This window comes from Lontra canadensis, unplaced genomic scaffold (assembly GCF_010015895.1).
Source record: "Lontra canadensis isolate GAN:19392208 unplaced genomic scaffold, GSC_riverotter_1.0 scaffold120, whole genome shotgun sequence".
Lineage (NCBI taxonomy): Eukaryota > Metazoa > Chordata > Mammalia > Carnivora > Mustelidae > Lontra > Lontra canadensis.
This window is the reverse complement of record NW_022631114.1, coordinates 4,144,876-4,163,924: the sequence shown is the minus strand read 5'-3', so window position 1 is coordinate 4,163,924 and position 19,049 is coordinate 4,144,876. Positions and strand designations below refer to the sequence as shown.

The 19,049-nt window shown below is 47.9% G+C and overlaps 1 protein-coding gene across 1 annotated transcript in view; it reads left to right on the top strand.

Moving 5' to 3' along the window:
- Positions 1-19,049, top strand: part of GALNT2 (polypeptide N-acetylgalactosaminyltransferase 2) — a 180,376-nt gene that overhangs the window by 96,198 nt on the left and 65,129 nt on the right. The window lies entirely within an intron of this gene.

Here is a 19,049-nt window from a genome sequence, read left to right as displayed (position 1 = left end):
TTTCCTAGGAGATGACCAGAATTTGTTGAAAGAAATTTTAAAAAAATAGAATACGATAGAAAATACAGGATAATATATCAGTTCACAAATTTTTTTAGAAGACTAGTTTTTAGAGCAGTTTAAAGTTCATAGCAAACTTGTGCATAAAAAACAGAGATTCCCATATATCTCCTGGCCCTATACATGTGGTGCACCTGCCCCACTGTCAGCATATCCCAGCAGATGGTCCATTGCTACAATCAGGGTACCAGCATTGACACGTCACAGTCACCCGGAGTCCATAGTTCGCATTAGGATTCACCCTTGGTGGTGTACACTCAATGGGTTTTAACAAATGTATGGGGACGTGAATCCATCATTACAGTGACCTATGGAATGGCTTCACTGCCCTAAACATCCTCCGTGTTCCGACTCTTAAGTCCCTCCCTCCCCACAGTCCCTGACAACCACAGATCCTTTTCCCGTCTCCATAGTTTTGCCTTTTCCAGAATGTCGTATGTTTAGAATCATACAGTATGTTGCCTTTTCAGATCAGCTTGTCCCACGTAGTAATACGTAACGAAGCTTCCTCCATGTCTTTTTGTGGCTCGTTGGTGTATTTGTTCTTACCACTGACTAGTATTCTGTTGTCTGGACCGAAGTGATCCATTCACCTACTGAAGGACTTCCCGGTTGCTTCTAAGCTCTGGGAGTTGTGGATAGAACTGCTGTAAAGAGCTGTGTGCCGCAGGTGTTGGTGTAGATGTACGTTTTCAGTTCGATGGGCTAAATACTGAGGAGTAAGACTGCTGCTGGGTCATATAGCAAGACTATGTGCAGTGTCATGAGGAACTACCAAACTGTCTTCCAAAGTGGCTGTACCATTTTGCATTCCCACCGGCCGTGAAGGAGAGTTCCTGTTGCTCCATGTCTTTGGAAGCATTTGGTGTTGTCAGTATTTTCAATTTGGGCTATTATAACAGGTGGGAAGTAGAATCTCACTGTTTAAATTTGCATTTCCCTAGTGATATATGATACTGAGTTCTGTCATATATTCATTTACGCTCTGTTTATCTTCTTTGGGTAGGTATCTGTTCAGGTCTTTCAACCACTTTTTTAAATGGATTGCTCATTTTCTTATTGAATTTTAAGCACTCTTTGTATATTTTGGGTAACAGTCCTCCATCAGATATGTCATTTGCAAATATTTTTTCTCAGTCTTTGGCTTGTCTTCTCATTTACTTGACAGTGCCTTTCCCAAAACAGATATTTTCATTTTAATGAGGGTTAGCTTTATCAGTTCTTACATGGATCACGACTGTGATGTTTTATCTAAAAAGCCATCACCATACCAGAGATCACCTAGGTTTTTTTTCCTGTATTATGTTTCATATGCTTTATAATAATTTGGTTTTATATTTAGGTCTGTGATCCATTTTGAGTTAATTTTTTGAGAAGGGTATAAGTTTTGTGTCTTGATTGATTGATTGATTGATTGCTTGCCTGTGGTTGTGCACTTGTTCCAGCACCATTTGTTGGAAAGACTCTCTTTACCTCATTGTATTGCCTTTGCTCCTTTGCCAAAGATCAGTGACTCTATTTATGTGGGTCAATTTCTGGACTCTTTATTCTGTTCTATTTCTGTATTACCCTGTTCTTTTTCCAATACCACTTTGTCTTGATTACTTTATGGTAATTCTTGAATTCAGTTAACATCAGGCCTCCTACCTCATTCTTTCTCTTTAATGTTGTGTTGGTTGTTCAGTTTGTTTGTTTGTTGCCTTTCATATACTTTCGAATCTGTTGACACCCACAGAATAACTTTCTGGGATGTAGATTGTGACAAATTTATGATCAAGGTGGTAAGAACGACATCTTGACAATATTGAGGCTTCCTACCCGTGAACATGGAATATCTCTCCATTTATTTAAAGTACTTTATATTTTTATCATCGGTTTTAGGGTTTTGCTCATATAAGTTTTGTGCCTATTTTGTTAGGTATATACCAAAGTATTTACATTGGGGGGGGGCGCTAAAGTAAATGGTATTGTGTTTTTAATTTCAAATTCCCTTTGTTCGTTGTTCATATATAAGAAAACCATTGACTTTTGTATAATATCCCTGTATCCTGCAACCTTGTTGTAATTACTTATTAGTTCTAGGAGTTTTTTATTCTTTCAGGTTTTCTATATAGACAGTCAAATCATTTGCAAACATCTTCCTTCTTAATCTGTACTATACTTTTTTGTTTCCTTGTCTAATTGTTATTGCATTAACTGGGACTTCTAGTATGGTGTTGGAAAGTGGTGCCATATTTCTGATCTCAGCAGGAAAGCTTCTAGTTTCTCACCATTAAGTATGAAGCTAGCTCTAGGATTTTTGTAGATGTTCTTTATCAAGCTGAAGTAGTTTTCTTTCTGTTCTTAGTTTGTGGAGAGTTTTTATCATGAATGAGTTAGATTTTGTCAAGGGGATTACATTAATTGATTTTCACATGTTGAGCCAGCCTTGCATACGTTAGATCCTACTTGATAGGTCATGGTATATAATTCTTTTTGTACATTGTTGGATTTAATTTGCTAATATTTTGTTGATTTTGCATCTATATTCCTAAGAGATATTGGTTTGCTATTTTCTTGTAATGGCCTTGTCTGGTTTTGTTAATCGGGTAATGCTGGCTTCATAGAATGAGTTAGGAAGTATTCCCTCTGCATCTATATTTTGAAGGAGATTATAGAGAATTAGTATGGTTTATTCCTTAAATGTTTGGTAGATTTCACCAGAGAACCCATCTGGGCTCAGTGTTTTCTGTTTTGGAAGTAGATTTCTTTTAGATAACATATAGTCAGTTAGGTCTTGTTTTTTGATCAGTTCTGACAATCACTGTTTTTTAATTGTATATTTAGACTATTGCCATTTAAAGTGGTTGTTAATATAGCTGTCTTGATATATACCATATTTATTACTCTTTTCTATTACTTGCCCTTTTTCTGTTCTTATTTTTGTCTTCTACACGTTCTTCTGCTTTCCGTAGCTTTCATTGAGCATTTTATATGATGCCATTTTTCTCTCCTATTTTTTCACTTTGTTTTAGTGGTTGCTCTAGAGTTTGCAATATGTATTTACAATGAATCCAAGTCTAATTTCAAATAGCACTGGCCCTCTTCACAGTTAGTGTATCTTATAACAAAATATTAAGAATTCTTCCCTCTCATTCCTTGTATCATTGCTGTCCTTCATTTCACATATATGTGTGTACATAAACATGTATATAAGCATACATAGTCAAATACATTGTTGCTATTATTATTTTGAACAAACTGTTCCCTACTAAATAAGAGTAGGAAAACTAAAGTTGTCATTTCACCATCACTTACTCCTTCTCTGCCTATGTTCTTACTTACGTAAGATGTTCTTACTTCCGTTATGGAGATCAGCCCTTCCTTCTCTCTGGAGGGCTTCTTTTAATAGTTCTTGCAAGGCAGGTCTACTGGCAACATATTGCCTCAATTTTTGTTGTCTGGGAAAGTCTTTATTTCTCCTTCACTTTTGAAGATTATTTTCACAGAGTATAGAATTCTAGATTGGCATTTTTTTCCTCTCTCAGCACTTAGATATATCATTCCACTCTCTTCTTGCTTGCATGGTTTATGAGAAGTTGGATGGAATTCTAATCTTTGTTTCTCTAAAGCGATTCCCCCCCCTCCTGTCTTCTTTCAAGAGTTTTTAAAAAATCATTAATTTTCTACAGTCTGAATGTGCTATGTCTAGGTATAGTTTTTGTTTGTTTGTTTATTTGTTTGTTTTTGTTATTTATCCTGCTTGGTGTTCTGTGAGATTCCTGGAGCTGTGTTTTCATGTCTAACATTAATCTGAGGAAATTCTCAGTCATTATCACTTCGAATAATTCTTTTATTCCTGTCTCTCTTTCTTCTCATTCTGGTATTCCCATTACCTGTGTGTGTACACTCTTGGTTCTTGCCACCATTTCTTGGATACTCTGTTCTGATTTTTTTCAGGTTTTTTTTTTTTTTAATCTTTGCTTTTCCATTTGGAAGTTTCTGCCTACTTATCCTCAGACTCAAAGATTCTTCTGTTAGCGGTATCTAGTTTACTGATGAGTCCATCAGACCCATTCTTCGTTTCTTTTGCAGTGTTTTTGATCTCCAGTAATTCTTTAAGATTTTTTAAGACAATTTTCATCTCTCTGTTTACATTATTCATTTGTTCTTCCATGTTGTCTACTTTTTCCATTAGAGCTTTTAACATACTGATTATGGTTGTTTTAAATTCCTGGTATAATAATTCCAACATCCCTGCCATATCTGAGTCTTGCTTTGTCTCTCTTCAAGCTATGTTTTTTAGCTTTTTATTATGCCTCGTAAGATTTTCTTCAACACTGGGTATGATATGCTGGGTGAAAGGGACTCCAGGAAATAGGGCTTTAGTGATGTGGTGTTAAGTTCTAGAGGGGAGAGGCGACACTGATATTCCTATGATAGGTCTGTGCCCTGGGCTGTCACCTTCACAAATACTTCTCAGTTTCTCTCCTACAGAGGTGGGACTAGGTGGCTAGAGGTGATTAAGAAAAGAGTGGGGCACCTGGGTGGCTCAGAGGGTTAAGCCTCTGCCTTCGGCTCAGGTCATGATCTCAGGGTCCTGGGATCGAGCCCCGCATCAGGCTCTCTGCTCAGCAGGGAGCCTGCTTCTCCCTCTCTCTCTCTGCCTGCCTCTCTGCCTACTTGTGATCTATCTCTGTCAAATAAATAAATAAATAAAATATTAAAAAAAAAAAAAAAAGAAAAGAGTATTACGCTTCCTCCATGTAGAAGGCTAGGGGCAGGCTGGAGTTGACTATTGCCCTTTCCCCAGGTTAGTTAAGATCTGATAAACTCCCAATACGTTAGCTGTGGTAGAATAGTTTCCCTTGAGGGCAGGCCTTGTTAAGAACAGAATGCTCTGGGGGTGCCTGGGTGGCTCAGTCTTTGGGCGTCTGCCTTTGGCTCAGGTCATGATCCCAGGGTCTTGGGATCGAGCCCCACATCGGGCTCCCTGCTCAGCAGGAAGCCTGCTTCTTCTTCTCCCACTCCCCCTGCTTGTGTTCCCTCTCTCACTGTGTCTCTCTCTGTCAAATAAATAAATCAAAAAAACAAAACAAAACAAAAAACAGAATGCTCTGGCATATTTCAAAATGATTCCTTGCCTTCTCCCCCTGCTGGAAGCTGGAAGGGATCTGTCTCCCAGTATTCACGATGAGAAACCTGGTGAAGCTTCTGGAGGTAAAACTCACTGACGTATTGGACCCCACCTGTGGCTGATACCCCTGGAGTCTTTATCTCTCGGGCTCGTCCACACTGAGCTCCAGCTGATCATCCCCTACAGCTCAGGCTTCATTTCCCAGACAGGGTTTCCCCAGAGCTTGTTGTTCCAGTAAGTTGTGATTCTCTGTATTCAGCTGTTGGTCTCTCCAGTTTTTGGGGTGGCAGGGTGCTCTCTGATCTCGCTTCTCCGAGCCAGCTAAGAAGAGTTGTTCATTTTTGGCCTTGTGTTCAGCTTTTTGCTTACGATTAGGGTGGAGTGATGACTTCCAAGCTCTTTACACACTGGAGCAGAAACCAGAAGTTGGTTCATGGAATTTTTACTTTGATGGTGCTGAAGAGTTTGTATATTCATGTTTCTTACCGAGGTTGGATAAACTTCACTCTGGGGGAGTGTAGGCTATCCTTTGTCTACACCCTTCCTATTGTCCCAGCTGCACTAGACGGGAATGTGTATGTGCTCGCAGTAGTTGTGTCTGTTAGGATGGTCTCCTCTCTTCTTCCGCAAGTCCTAGGTGAGTCATGCTGCCTGAGCCACAGTTCCTTCCTATGTAAAACAGGCATTACCCACGCAGTGGGGAACATCTGAATGGAATACTTAGCTAATAAGGTTTTCTTTATCATAATGATAGGATGTGTTCCTGCTGTATGGATTAATGAGAGATTTCCTGTGAAACACGTGTTCTAGTGGATTTTAGACATATACAGAGAGGGAGGGGGAAGCCATCTTCAGGGTGTATCCTAGAGTTACTAGTAAGAGTCCCACCCTAGTCAAAATCAGCTCAGTGGTGGTATTGACCCTGGCTTTCATGCTTTCAGCTGTTCTACCATGGATTTTCTTCAGAGATAGGAATGTACTGATTCTCCCCTTTTCTGAGTCGTTACCCATAACTCTTGACAAAGGCCCCATGTCCTTTTATTTTGCGAAAGGACTTTATCTGTTTTCATTGTGACCTTTTTTTTCTCACCGAATCAGCATACATCTGAGTTTTTCCTTTAGAAGTTATTTTGCTATGGTTACGAAGCCTGTTTTCCGCAGGAATGATGGGCACTGCCAGAATTTTGTGGTCTGGAAGGAACCACCGTTCATCACACTTGCCGCCGTGTAAAGTGGGTTGCTCAGAAACTCAGTAGCTTCCTGTGTTCTAGGTGTTGGCTATCTAGCAGTTGTAGACAGATGGGTGGGAGGAGGCAGCATGAAGCTGAATATAGGAGTCTTGTGTCTTCCAGCATGGCCCCAAAACCCACTGACGGATGTAGGAGCTGGAGTAAAGAAAGCAGTGGTGCGTCCCAGGCAACGGCTGCAGCTTCTTTGACCAAACACCCTATTAGCAAAAAATATTCTGAGTATAGATCACTGTTCCTCTGCCTATGTTAAAATACTCCTAGATTAAACACATATTACCACTCTAATCTACTAATGCATTCCAAAGCATACTTTAAATATGGTAGTAAAAGGGATTAGGAAAAATACTTGAAAATCTCTACTGTTTCTTTACCCCGGAAAGGTGTCTGACCTGGCCCCTCTTTGGATACCTCTGCTCTTGGGTCAGCCATGACCACGAAAGCCCAGGTCATTGTTTTAGCTTGATTTCCTGTTTCAGCCCAGCCTGCTTTTGGGTAGAATCTGGAATTTCAATAACACATGCCAGGCAAGTAGCTGTGGCCGGGGGGAGGCCTGGACGCAGGGGCCTGTTGGAAGCTCGGTCACACGTGCTCCAGCTGTAGATTCATGGGGCTTGATGTGCTCTGGCTCCGGCTGCGCCCTGAGCCAGAGCACAGCCGAGAAGCGCTCTGTGAACGCCATGCGGGAGCAGAACCATCAAGGTGAACACCAGCAGCCAAATTTATAAGCAGCCTTGTCCGCATTTGCGGACCTGTGATTTCCTCACCAAGTTCTCCAGTCGAAACCCTGTCCGTGAAGAAGGTCTAGGAACTGGGAGGAGAGATCACTGTCATCAGGGAGACCGGATGCGGCTGTGACACAGGCCACTCTTGACCTCGCTCAGGTCATGCTGGCCGGGAATCCTCCTGTGGAAGCTCCCTAAACCCCCCGGTCCCTCAGTGACTCCTCCGTCTCCCTCCGTGGACCTGCACTGGTCTGCAGCACAGGCAGCTTACAAGTCCGACAGTTCCCCGCTGGTCGGCTGAAGGAAGGAGGTTGTGCTGTTTCCTTCGCTCCCAGAGTGGGGCTTCCTGGTGCCCTGCAGAGGAGGCCATGGTCACACTTGTGGGGAGAGTCCTGCTAACCACCCCCCCCCCCGCCCCGTGCTGCCAAGGAGTCCACTGGCTTCAGGGAGGGAGCTCAGCATTCTCAAGTGAACACATTCTTCCAGGACGACTGCTTTCTAGAAGTTGAGGAGGAGCCGCAAGGTTCGGGAACTCCTGAGCGCGTTGGGTCAGCTCTCCCCATGTCCTGTTTCCAGCGTTTCTGCCATTTCTGAAATAGTGGCCACATCGCAGCTAGAATGTGAGAGCGGTCTTCGAGAAGCACAGGGAGTGGGGACAAGAACAGGACAGCATCCCGAGCCGGACCCTGGGTCTCGGGACTCAGCACCACCCCAGGTGTCTGGCCTTAGAAAAATGGTGACTAGTTTGCTGTTCCATTTTCCTGCTGTGTGAAACAGAGACACTTTGCGCTCTGAGCGCCCTTGATTCTGTTGTTTTAACTGTGTCTTTCTGTTGCCTTTCAGTCTCTCTTCCCAGATTAGGATCGCCAGTCACCCTGCCTTGGAGAGGGGGTAGGAATACGTCTTTGGGTTCTCGCCTCCCTCCTTGCAGATTTCACGTCTGGAGTGGAAGGCCTTTGGCCCCGAGGTGCCCGGACCAATTCTTTCCAGTTCAGCCCCTGAAGTTTGTTTCTAGTGCTGATTTTCAAAGTGTTTCAAAGAGAGTGGATTTTTTTTCTTTGTTTTTTTGAAAACCTGTTGGGGACGAATTTTATCTTTTCTCCCCCCTGGGTACAGAAAAAGCTTTCTGTTTTGAAAAATTAGTCTTTCCCAGTAATTGTCCCTCCTGCATTCTCTTCTCTTGTGTCCTCGGCTGCTTCTCTCAATCCGGTTGATGAGATTAGCAGGCAGGATGGCCCAGGATGGCAGATGTTGAAGAACAGAGGCTGGACAGGGTGGGAAGGCCCAGGTCTGTCTTTGGGGCCGGCTGGGGATGGGGTCCTTCCTAGGAAGCGCTCGTTCTCCAGATGGTGAAGTATCCTTTGAGAGGTTTTTTGTTGGCTTTTTTTTTTTTTTTTTTTTTTTTTTGCCTTTCTGAAACCGTGGTGTCATTCTCATGTTCCATTATAACGTTGTGTAAGGGGGTGAGGCCTCCGAGAGACACGGATGGGGAGAGAGTGGAGAAGGGGGCGCGCTGATTACATTTTGGCTTGTCTGGGAGGTCCCCCCCCATCCGTCGCGGTGTCTTCTCCCGCCCCTGCCCTGCCCACTGCTGCCTCATTACCCGAGACAGTAGATTTCTCAAAACAGAAATTGCTTACGTTCAGGCGAAGATGAATGACACGGGAATGGCGAAATGTGTAATAGAGCCTCCTTCGCCATGTGCATTGCCGTGGATGCTAATGGAAACGTTTTAGCTTTTCTGCTTCCCACCTGCTGGAAGAAAGATGAGATGAACCACTTGTGTATTTATCCAGCATGGCTGCAGAGTCGGGAGAAACGCTCCCCTGACCTTTTCTCCTTCGGAGGGATTTATTGGGATCCAGCATTGTACTTTTTTTTTTTTTTTAAATCATGGTAAGATACACATACCATAAAAATTTACCATTTTAACCATTTCTATACGTACGGTCGAGCGGCATGAAGCACACTCAGACTGTCATGCAACCATCCCTCCGTCCATCTCTAGAACTTTCTAATTTTCCAGACTGAAACTCTGCCCATGAAACACGAAAGCCGGTTCCCCTTCCCCCAGTCCCTGGTGGCCACCGTTCTACTTCCTGTCTGCTCCGCTCCTCTCGAACCGTCAGATAAGTGGGATCACACGGTTCTTGTCCTTCCGTGAGTGGCGTCTCTCACTGGGTACAGCATCCTCCAAGGTCATCCATGTTGTAGCCTGGGTCAGGGTCTCCTTGCTTTTTAGGGTCGACCACTCCTCCCTGATATCTCTCTGTGCCGTGTACCCTGCGAGCTGCATTGTCCAGGGGTCCCTGTGTGACGGCTGTGGGACAGCAAGCTCCGTGCGCCTCACTGTGACCCAGGCCCAAGGCCCGGGGCTCCGCACAGCATTGTCACTAGGAAACTAAGTGGCTGAGTAGCCTTCGGGGAAGCATCTTTTTAAGCAACATGTTATTTGTGGAAAAGTTAAGAAATTCAGATAAGCAAAAATAAGATTATTCACAGGTGCCCCACACCCCACCCGCCCACAGTAACCCCTGCGACTCTGCCACTACCTGTCCCCGCACCTGTGCTAGGCGTGTGTCCAGGTGTGCTTACCCACCTGGCTAAGGTGGGCCAGATGGGCCAGGCCCAGGTACAGGAGGCCTGGGGCCCCAGACACCATGTCTGAGTCAGCTCCGGGGCTTTTCGGTGTTTTTGTGAGACGTTACAAAATGCCCCGTAGTCCTCCAGGCAAGTAACACTGCTGAGGATTTGGGGGATTCGCTGAGAAGTCTACCCACACATGGTCCTCTGTCCTGGTAATAGTCCCTCAGCGTTCTCCCCGAGTCTGTCATGGAGAATGCCACCCTCCTCCCTCCTCCTGCCTATCTCCTCCCTCAGCCTCCTGGGATGGCTCAGGACAGGACAGGCCACAAGCAGCCCCTACCAGCCGCTTACATCAACATTTTCCTCCATGCGGCACTACACTGGACTTCACCTGCCTCTTCCTGGGAGTGTCTTATCATAAACTCCTCCTCATGTCCATAAATACTTCCTGGACAGCATTTTTAATGACAGTGATGTAACCGGTTGCCTAAGCCCTTTGAACTTATCCTGCATTGTAGGACCTAGAGAGGGTTTCTAGCAAACATCCATCGAGGTAAATCGTTATATGCCCCTAATTACTTGCCTGAAAAAAATCCCTAAAAGTGAAACTGCAGGGTCAGTGGCAAGGCATGTGTTTAAGGGTTTTTCTTTTTATATCAATTGCCAAATTGTCTTCCAAAGAAGGAGGCCTGTTTCCTTGCCCCCCAGCCAACATTAAAAAACAAACCTTCTAATGTCCTTCCCCCAAACCTTCCAACAAGTAGGAAAGAAAAACCGAGGACCTAAATCAGGTCAGTAGCCAGGAGGGTGATAAAGCTATTAAAGTAGAACGGTCTTGAACTTTAATCAGTCGAACTCAAGCATCCAGAACCATTCAGATGGTGGCTCGCGCTGTCCACGCCGGCATGCCGCACCTGAGCTCCTCTCCTCCGCTCCGGGCACAGGGTTTTCCAAGATGCTCATAAGCTAGAGTAGGTCTGGATGATGTGACTCAGATGTGAGGGGGCCGGAAACACATCTGATGAGGAGCACTTAAAATAACGGCATGTTTTTACAGAAGGCCTTAGAAGGGGGAAATGGAATCGTGATGTCCAAATATTTGGAAGGCGGCCACAGAAAAGAGGCTGAAGTCTCATTTTTTTCCTCTCTGTTGGAGACTCGGGAGAGTGGAAGTCACAGGCAGGCAGATTTTGTTATTGTATAAGGAAGCTGGTGCCAGCAATTCCAGCTGTCTGGTGAAACAGGCTCCTCTTGAAACAATGACTTCTCCATCACTGGAAACTCCTGAGCGGTGGCTGGAGGCTAGGGGCTGTGGTGAAGAGATCTTCCCACACTTGCAGAGAAAGTGTCCCTGGTTCCTTCTGCCTCCGATCACAGGGGATGTCTGCATTCGAGAGACAGGCACACGGCTTCAACTCAGAGACTCCATCCCACCAGCCATCAGGGTGCTGGGGAGGCGAGAGGGTGCTTGCCAGCAGAAGTGGGACCTGCACAGACCCTGGGGTGCCTTTGATGCTTCCCTTAAATGCCTTTAAAGTGAGTCGTTGGCCACAGTGGACGGAGCACGGCATTGGGAAGAGAGAGAGCTGGGTTTGCACTGTGGTACCATCATGTTTCATGTTAACCTCTAAATTTCCATTCCCCGATCTATAAAATGGGCACAGTAATAATAATATATATTTTCCAGGATGATTGTACAGTGTGGCTTGGGTTTGGGTGAGGTGTCTGTCCTGTGGTCCTGGTTAATAGGCTCCCTTTTTCTCTGCCTGTACCTTCCATGTGTCAGTTTCAATTCTCTTCACTTTGATACTTCTCCTAACATTTGGGATAAAATAGGTGATCAGTAGAGACCACGTGCAACAAACTAGAGTCATTATAATTAGAAACTGTCACTTAGGGGAAAAATGAAGAGTTTCCGTTTAAAATTTGGAAAAGAGATAGACGAAGATTCCATGGTTTGCAGCCAGGCCTATGCCTCTTAACACAAAGCAGAACTGTCTCACGGCGTTTTTGTAGCTACTTTGATGGCACCAGTCATTTTAAATAAATTAAGGGTACGTACCCTCTAACATCCGATTTTTTTTCTTTTATTTTCATTAAGTGATTAAAGGACTTCTAATCTCTTCTTCGAATTTCTTCCTTTTTCTTCTTTAAAAATGAGTTGTGTAGGATTTCTTATTCCAGGAGACAGCTTCTCATGGGTGAGCGAAACTTCCTGTCCTACCAGCTATCCAGTGACAAGAAATAACAAAGTATTATTTACATGTCTTTGTCACTAAATGGATATATTTGTTTGTGGTCCCAGCCTTGCCCCAGTCTCCCCTTTCATGTTGCAGCATTATGACCTTCTAGAGGAAAAATATTAGGGATTTTTCTTTTCTCTTAAGCATAGTAAAATTACATTCCATTTGAGATCAACCAGGAGGTTAAAATAAATCTGAGAGCTTTGTCCTTTGATTTAAAATACATTCTATTTCCCTTCTTGGCTGCTTTCCCAGAAGGGGCTGCTCTGTTTTACACAGACTAGCTTTCAATTTGTTTAAGCCGTCCTTCCCGGGGAAGATTGGAGCGAAGGACTACAACACAGCACAGCCATGATAGAGCAACAGCAAGTGCAGAATCCAGAAGCTTCCTGCCCCCTGGGCTCCCCACCCCCCAAATCTGCCGGCGTGGGTCACTTTCCTTCCCCTCGTACACCTGTGGGTGTGGACAACCAGGCTGTCCTCGGGGACACATGGCAGCCAAGTCCTGATCTGCCCAGGGACCGTTCTCACCTGAGGTCACTGACATAGGGACCACATGGGTATGTCCCTGAGCACTCGGGTTTTCATATGTTTTGTGATATTAACCCTTTGAAGGTTCCTTTTCATAGATTGACATCATTGTTGCCTTAAAGATGAGGCTTAGTAAGAGGAAATTTTTAAGGAAGAAATGGTGTCCTTTGGAAATGTGGCACTCTTTTAAATCAAATTTAACTGAACGAGTCACCCAAATGCAAGCAGGTCCCTGGTTAGGAAAGGCCTTTTCCAAAAGATCAGTTTTAGGGTTGGTGATTAGGAGACTAGAAAGAGCTTTGCTTTGGAAATGCCATCCCGGGTGGCACTTAGGACCCCCGTGGTAGCTGGAACGGGTCCCCGACCTCAGGCCACAGAGCAGGGCCTCCCGTGGGCTTCCTCACCTGTGCTGCCCGCGGCCTCCGTCTGGGCCCCGTGGACCACGTGTGCTTATGATCACCAGCTGGTCTCTGCGCCCGAGGGCCACTGTGCCATTGCGCAGTGTGGATGAGATCAGGGCAGGTGGTGGCAGGGGGATGGGGACTGCGGATGCTCCACCAGGAAGAACAGGATTTGGAAAGGTTAGAAGTAGCTCGGGAGCCTGCTGGGGTGGAGAAGACGGTCTGGCTTCAAGAAGCATCACACCGCAGAGCTTGGTCTGTGAAGGAAGCAGGTGCCGCAGAGGAAGCACGGAACCACGTCAGTCAAAGGCGGGAAAAGAAAACAAGAAGAAATTGTTGGGCCTGAGGTCGGTGTGACTGGGGAGCAGGTGGTAATGGCTGTGGGGTGGGCAGGGGGACGTCTGCAGCGTGCATTGGCAGAGATGAGTAGCAGGAAGTTGTCTTCTCACTACCAGGCTTAGGACCCTTTCCTGCTGGGGCTGCAAGTGGAGACTCATGAGGCCCCGGTGGGGGTCTGGTCCGTCCCTTCTGCTCCGGGCTCTTCTCCCCTGAGGTGGTTGCCCTGGGCCCCACCCTCTCTTACCCCTGGACATTGGTTCGCGTGGTTGCAAGGCTAGAAGGGGACCGCCCCCCCCTGCCCAGGAGGCCTCAGGGTGATGATCCGAGGGTTCTGGGTGCGGAGCAGTGTTGCTTCCTTCCCTGGGCTGGCCTCCGCTCCCAGCAGAGACCAGCTCAGGCAGGAGAGGAGGGCCAGAGCCTAGCACTGCCGTGGACCTGTGCAAGCAGTCGCAGAATGAGCCAAGGCTGTGGGCACTGCCCTGGTTGCAAACGGCTGCACTTGTGCGTTACTTCTTTGCGTTATTAAACATACACCGTGTGGCAGGTTCAAGGCTAGGCCCCCGGCTAGAAGCAGAAAGAGCAAGCAAGCAAGCAAACAGACCAGACAGCAAAGAGAGCTGCGGGCAGGCATTGTGTGTGCGTGTGCAAGGAGCACGGGGGTGTACCTGGGCCTGCGCAGGGCCTGGGGGAGGGCCCGCAGAGGGAGGCCAGCCCCGCCCTGTGCTCAGAGCTAGGGCGCCATGGGGAGAACGCAGCGCTTGTCCCCTTCTTGGTTTCCATCGCCTCCACCTAGGCACTGATGTCCACACCAAGAAGGGTGCATCCAACATGGCAAGGAGGGAAGTTGCAGGCAGAGCTGGGTGAAGGGGATTTCGTGAGTGCGTCCCCAGGTGCAGACGGACATAGAGACAGGCACCGTGAGGTCTCGGGCATCTGCTGAACGCACTCGGCACTTTGGCAGGGCACACGCGATCATCTCTGTTTTCAAGGGGGAACTTAGCTCCTTCCTCGGCAGAATTTTGAGTTCGGTTATCAGAGGGTAGGAGCTGTGATTGAGGAAGAGGGAAGAGGAATGCTGTAGCGAAAGGCCATAGCGGGGGACACCGGGAGGGCCTCCTGGAGGAGGTGGCCACGTTGAAAAGCAGCCCTGCCTTGCAGTGTTATGAGGTCTCATTTGTCCATACGCACAGCCCAGGCTCTGCACAGATGGGTGGAGGGCTCGGTTTACTAAGGGTTCACGGGTAGATTGTAGAAGGCAGAGGAACGAGGCTGGCAAGAACGGGAATGAGATCTCAGCCATAAACAAGCGAAGCCACACTGGGGCCCTGGGTTCTGCTGTGGTTCCTTGTCGAGAAGACGGGACAGGCTCAGGGGACAGAGCGGGGCCACGCACGCTGGAGGAGAGCAGAGACTCCTCACAGGTTCAGGGCCACGAGCAGTAGGCTTAGATCAGAAAAGATGTGCTTCTGGGGACCTGGGACTCGTCCTCGGGTGTGGGCAGGGTCTTCCTGAGCAGGGAGTGGAGAGGGCAGGTGTTTGGGGGATCATCTATCTACCCCCTTACTTTGGAGGCTCTCCCTCTGAGCATCCGTCCTTCTCCCCACAGCCACAGTCACTTCCTGGAGTGCAGATTTGGTCAGCACTCACCTGCTCAAAGCTTCTGTGCTCCCGGAGCGCGGAGAATGCAGTGTGAGCGCTTGAGCCGAGGCTGAGACTCGGTGCTGGGCACAGGCTGGCCTTCTCCTCTGTCACCCCTGTCTCCACACCCCCTTCCCGCCATCCCACTGCAGCTTCCAGTGTAGCCCTCCCAGGGCCTAGCAGGCTCCTGGTCATGCCTCAGGACACAGCCCAAATGCCCCTTCTCTGGGGCTCTTTCTGACCCTGGGTCACAAACTCATCTCGTCCACGTGTGTAGTTCCGGACCAGAGGCCGCCTTCCTTCTTGCGTGCTCTCTCAGGACTGGCATCCTCTCCCTGCCGTCCTGTGCCACACAACTTGGGGAAGACAGAAGGCAGAGAATGTCTCCTCCAACATGAACAACTTCCTTACAGTAAGTTGACCCAAAATAGAACGGCTGTCGTAGGCAGTGAGCAGTCCCCCAGGACTGCACGTGTGAGCGGGAACAAGACGCTGAGCGGCCCCTAAAAGAGAGTCTTCCAGCTGTCAGATGCGACAGGGTGGGTTCCAGGGCTCACCGGGACGTGAGAATGCAGAGATGGGGCCAGAAACCCGTTCCCACCCTGTCCACATACACACGGCCTGCACGGCGACCCTCTGTCCCCACCCCCTTCTGAGCAGAAGGAGGGCATCTGTGTCTGCGGCTGGCGCCTGCCGGCCCTCAGGGTGGGGCAGGGACAGGGCGGAAGGGTGGAGGGAGGCACCCCCTGGCCTGCAAGTCAGGCTGCTGGGTGCTGTGCTTCCTCACCTGAGAAATTCGAAACCAGTTTAAGAAAGAAACTGAGGGGCCTCGCTGATCATAACCCACAGTGAAACTTACACCATCTGAGAACAGGCCCCTCAAACTCCCGTGTTCCAGCCTAGGCTCCGTCCTGACCCTTCCTCTTGCCAGCAGCGGTGCCCGTGCTTCTGAGCAAACCTCCCCTCTGCTCTCCCCTCCGCCTCTCCTGCTTGGGAGTGTGATGGTATCACACCGTCCCCCTGCTTGAGGCAAGCAGAGACTGATCCTGGGCTTATTATTTTTTCCAAGTGTTTCCTAGGAGTCGCAGACACAGGTTAACTTACCCATGGCCCCCTCCTCTCCTCTCGCAGGTGGAAGAGGGGCTGCAGTGAGGGGGGAGGGCCCCGACAGGTGCCTCATCCTGTCTGCACAGACACCATCAGGAAGAGTCTCAGTCTTTCAGAATCTTAGGTTTCGGCACTCCCAAGGCCACTCAGTCCCTCCTTCTCAGAAAAGTCTATCTTCTGGAAATCGGTTTCTTCCTCAATATTTTCATGACCTCATTTAATAAAAGAGCAGTTTTCTCGGGCCTTCTTGGGGTCATGCCCACTTTCTGCTGTCGGGTTCTGTGACTGCCAGCTGTTTTCCCATCGTCTTTGGGGATGAAGCCGGTCTCTGGCTTGTCCTGTAAAGTTCTCTATCTCCGGGATATATCCTGCCCACTGCTTCTGGCTGGCCCAAGTGCATGATCTCTAGACTTGCTTCTGTGTGTCTGTTTTCGAAAGCTCTTAATTTGCGAAGTGCTTTCTACAAATTTTAAAGAGGCGGCGGAAGTACAAGACGACGTATGGATGGCATTTTTTAAAAGTCGGGATGTTCAGACATTATGTCTGTTTTTTTGGTTATTTCACTCCAGCCTGTAACTTATGCCCCTCCTGTTCTGTGCTCTCTGCATCCGGGGGCTTCCCTTGCTGCCTGGGGTTGGACTGGGACATATGTCCCCTCTGGAAACCCCGCTCTCTCTCTCTCTCTTGCCTTTCCCTTTTCGGGCGGTTCCAGCTATATAACACAGAAATATCTCCTTTCTATAATGGTTCTTTATCCCTGCGTTTTTCAAATTACGGGTTGTGACCCTTTATTAGAGGATCTGTCACAGCCACGTAAGAAAAATAGACTGGATCTGTTCACATGCAGGAAGGGTGAAACCGTCATTTCGGTTGTGTGTGTACATGCACGTCGTGACATCTGGGACAGGAGAGAAAATGCGTGTCCTTTAGTCCAACATCTCCCTGCTGGGTTCCAACATCCTGCTAAACTTTCATGGAAGAGAAACCAGTTATAGTCTTTCTCCAGTAAAATGGTCTGATGCTGTGGGAAAATTGTCACAAGGCAAGGCAGAGCCCCCAGAAGTCCTGTTGAAGATGTTCCCGAGTGGGCAGCAGTCACGGTGGGCTGCCTCTGAGTGGTTCCTGCTGTCTCCGGAGGGTATGTGTCTGTCACTCCTACTCATTGTTCAGCGCTCAGCTCAGACGGTCCTTCCCCGGGGAAGCCTTCCCTGCCCGCCCCCCGTCTGCATCAGTTTCCTCTGTTAGATGCCACCACAGAACTACATTTCCTGCCTTCAGAGCACGTGGCCCAGTTGTTAACGACACATTAATCAGGATGGTCATTGTATGGTCTGCCTCCCTCCATCTTCTAGTACATGACCTCCAGGGGACAGGTCTAGTTTTGTTCATTCAGGAGCCACTGCCAGGCCTAGCATATAGTCCACACCCTTGTACAAACCAGTGGCCTCAGGCCACGTCCCTGACCCGGCGACTGACATCTGGCATCCCATAAAACCCTCTGCTGTACTCGAGTCTTTTCCAGAAAGGGGGCGGGGGTCTCATAGCCCAAGATGTGCAGATGGGATCGAAGCCCCAGGAGCTCCTCAGAGGCCTTGGCCCTTGGCCACTGCTCTTTCCACACACAGACCCACCCTGACCGAGAGTGAGCGGACCTCCTGCTTACTGTCCCCAGTGCTCCCGGTGAGGCTCACGTAGAGCATAACCATTAGCGATGGAACATCTCTTGGGTGACGGTCTCTTCTCTGGCTGTGGGTGGGGGGCCCCACAGTTCCTGGTTCCATCGTGCAAACTCGTTGTCGCAGTAAAGGGTATTCAGGCCAGTAAGCATTGGTGGGAACCAACTCACTGAAGTTCCACGGTATGTGTCGCAGGTATGGATTCTAGCTGAGGCTCTGATTTCAGTTAGTCTGAGCACAGGTCGGGGTTTTTTCCTCCTCTGTCCCCAAGAGTCTATGAGGCAGAAGGCAGAAAGGTGGGGAGAGAGGAGGACCGGTAAGTGTTTCTAGGGTTGCCTTAGTGTGCAAAACATGTTTCCCCAAGAAAATGTTTGGGAAACATTTTATTTTAGGTGGGAGAAAATGCTGCCGCTCTGGCTGGCTCCCGCGACCAGACATTTATCAGGGGCGTGGACTTGCCCTAGCCAGAGCGTTCGTGAGTCATGAAACTGCTTTTCCATTTGAGAGATCGGACCTCTGTGACCCCAGCCATCATTTCCACGGCAACCAGCTGCGATGAGATGGGGGTTTTGACCTCGCAGGACAGTTGCAACAAGAAGCAGATGAGCTTTTGGATGGGAAATTTATTCTGTGGCCTTGAACAGATCTGTAAGTGAATCTCAGTTTCCTCATCACTGACACAGAGAAAGGAACCCGTCGTCCTTTTGATTGTACGTGGAGAGATCGTGTTGGAAAAGCATGTGTGCAGGTATTGTCGATCTTACCTAACCAGCCCCACCAACGCTTGACATGGGGCAGAAGGACGATCGCCTGCACCCAGGGGTCTGTCTCGGGTCGCTGTCTGCAAGCCTGCTGTCACCTCTCTGACCAGCACCTCACTCTGTTAAACCGGCGTCCTGGCTGGTCCAGGACAGGTGAGCTCACTGCCGCCCCTGGGCCTTTGCACTGCAGTTCCCTGAGCCTTTTACTGTGCTCTTCCCAGAGGGCTGTGTGGCCCAGTCCCTCCCTTTGTCTGGATGTCTGCTCAGAGTAACCCTATGAGAGTAACCCTATATGAGAGAGCCCCATGAGACACCCCATATGAAATAGCAGCCCTAGAACTGTCGGCGCCTTCGTGCCTTTTCTTCACAGCTTCTGTGACCACCTGGAATTTCGTGAGCTTCATGAGGCAGGGTTGTTGTCATAGTTTTCTTTTCATTTCTTTCTTTTATTTATTTATTTATTTTTGGTCTGCTGCACATAATAGGCCATTAAGTCCTCCTGAAGAACCTTTTTTCATTGTTTTAAACTTACTTATCTTTAGGAAAGTATTTCAAAGAATAAAACACTTGACCACAATCCTGAAGGCAGCCTGCAGCAGCGGCCGTCTGAAGCCAGAGT